The sequence below is a fragment of the Erythranthe guttata genome, chromosome 10, assembly GCF_056151865.1.
Source record: "Erythranthe guttata isolate IM_541 chromosome 10, IM_541, whole genome shotgun sequence".
NCBI lineage: Eukaryota > Viridiplantae > Streptophyta > Magnoliopsida > Lamiales > Phrymaceae > Erythranthe > Erythranthe guttata.
This window is the reverse complement of record NC_142542.1, coordinates 12,400,232-12,402,737: the sequence shown is the minus strand read 5'-3', so window position 1 is coordinate 12,402,737 and position 2,506 is coordinate 12,400,232. Positions and strand designations below refer to the sequence as shown.

General features: G+C 34.0%; 1 non-coding gene across 1 annotated transcript; it reads left to right on the top strand.

The window, feature by feature from the left end:
- The first annotated feature begins 1,655 nt into the window (after positions 1-1,655).
- TRNAL-UAG (transfer RNA leucine (anticodon UAG)) lies at positions 1,656-1,735 on the top strand. The gene has a single exon. It is a non-coding gene; the product is annotated as a tRNA-Leu (tRNA).
- Positions 1,736-2,506: the final 771 nt, after the last annotated feature.

The following is a 2,506-nucleotide window of genomic DNA, read 5'->3' as shown; positions in this document are numbered from 1 at the left end:
ATAGCTTGAAATTAATTGTTTAGTTCGTAAAAGAATAACGCTCTTGTCAAAGTGTTAGGTGTCCATGGGCTCCTTCGACCTTACACGCGGTGATAAGATCTGGTGGGTCTTCTGCTGCCATGTGTCCTTTTTTTTTAATTTTTCTAAAACCCCTAAAGGTAAACCCTAGCGGAGAATATATTATAAAATACAAAAAAAGACACGTGCAGCAGAAGACCCACCCGATGTTTATCACCGGATGTATGGTCGAAGAAGTCATGTCCATGAAGGGAAAATGATCAAAAAGAAAGGAGAAAGTTACAATGAAGAATATAAAACCAAATGAGAAGAAATAATCCCACAACAACTTTGGTAGTGTCCATTATTTCGATCACATTTCTCTCATCCGAACTCCAAATCACCTGATGTTAGTGGCATTGGAAAGCTATTTCAACGTAACACAATTTTTTTGTATTACGTTGTCCCCGATGAATACACTTCTTCTGGCTTGCACCGATTATTTTTTATTTTTAATTTTTTGTCGTTTGTGTGACACTAAAGACAATTATTTGAGCCGCTTATTTTCCTCTGTCATACCAAAAGACAAACGTATGTGTTTAAATAAGAACTCAATATCCTTACTTTTCAATATATTACTTTATGAAAAGTTGATACATGGATGAATAAGAAGAGATCTACGGTTCCAGATATAACCTCTGCAGTATTGGGCTTTGGTGGTATTTATCATGCACTTCAGGGACCCGAGACACTAGAAGAATCTTTTCCATTCTTTGGTTATGTATGGAAAGATAGAAATAAAATGACCACAATTTTAGGTATTTACTTAATCGTGTTGGGTCTAGGTACTTTTCTTCTAGTCTCAAGGCTCTTTATTTTGGGGGCGTATATGATACTTGGGCTCCGGGAGGGGGAGATGTAAGAAAAATTACCAACTTGACTCTTAGCCCAAGTATTATATTTGTTTATTTACTAAAATCGCCCTTTGGAGGGGAAGGATGGATTGTTAGTGTGGACGATTTAGAAGATATAATCGGACCAATGTTTGAGCACCAGGCGCTACGGCGCTGAAGTAACCCACGCCATATTCCCAGGAAAAGCTCGAACGACCTTTAAACAAAGGGGTACATGTACCCGAAACCGACACAGTGGGTAGGTAGAGAATACCTAGGGGCATGAGACAACTCTCTCTAAGGAACTCGGCAAAATAGCCCCGTAACTTCGGGAGAAGGGATGCCCCCTCACAAAGGGGGTCACAGTAACCAGGCTCGGGCAACTGTTTACCAAAAACACAAGTCTCCGCAAAGTCGTAAGTCCATGTACTCTAAAAAAGAAATAAGATAACTTCATTCCATTTCCAATGGATATATATGGTTGGATCTATATATTGATTAAGTTAAGCAAATTAATTTATTTATTAAATCATTTTGTGATTGCCCACTATAGATTTTTGCAAAAATAACATCGAATCCATGTTGGATGCATTAATGTAAAAATCAAAGTAATTGAACTACAATAAATGATTTTGAAAAAAATACTTTCACTTAGTATTTACACATGGGGTCTCACTTGAAAATATAAACGCATAAATGGAATTTGAAAATTTTACTCCTAAATGTAATTAACATAGATTTAATACAAGAAAATTGTATATCCATGACAGTTTGGCCGAGTGGTCTAAGGCGCCAGATTTAGGCTCTGGTCCGAAAGGGCGTGGGTTCAAATCCCACAGCTGTCAAAATATTACTAATTTTATTTTTTCCGTCACTTAGGAAAGTTGTTACGTATTTTTTTGATAGTACTTGATAACTATATTTCATTTTGGGTAGTATTATATTTTAAAACTCTCTGTGCGCTAACCCTAGACGACATCTCCGATCCGCCGTCAGTAGCCTATTATTACCAAAAAAACAAATTCGGTAGTATTTTATAGCTTTATTTAATTACCTAATCCTAGACGTCATCTCCGTTCAAAAAAAAAAAAAAAAAAACTCTAGATGACATTTCTCTCCACCGCCATATTATTTATCCATGCCAATATTATATTAAGTTTTCGTGGGTAATTTCCTAAATTGTTACTGTATAATTCAATCATTCGAATAATTCAATTATTAGGGTTTCTCATTTTCATATAGAGAAATAAAAATTTAATTTTAAATGTATATAGTTATGATGATCATTATATTAAATTCTCTCTTCACCAATTTGAATCGGACAAAAGAGTGTTTTTCATAATAAAAAAATATATTTCCAAAGTTTTCGAATTTCCAAAATACAGAAAATGAAGAAGAAAAAAAATACATTAAATCAAAAAACAAAATACGTATTTTATTAATTAACTATTGGATCAAAATTATAGAGAGTATAAAGAAGATCTTGGTTGACTTGACTTGATGCTTCGTCATCTTTCTCTGTTATTCCCTATAAACAGTAGGGAGAAAAAATATCTAAATAAATCAGAATTAAGCATTTATGTAATTACCTAAGAGAAACGAAAAATTAAATATAT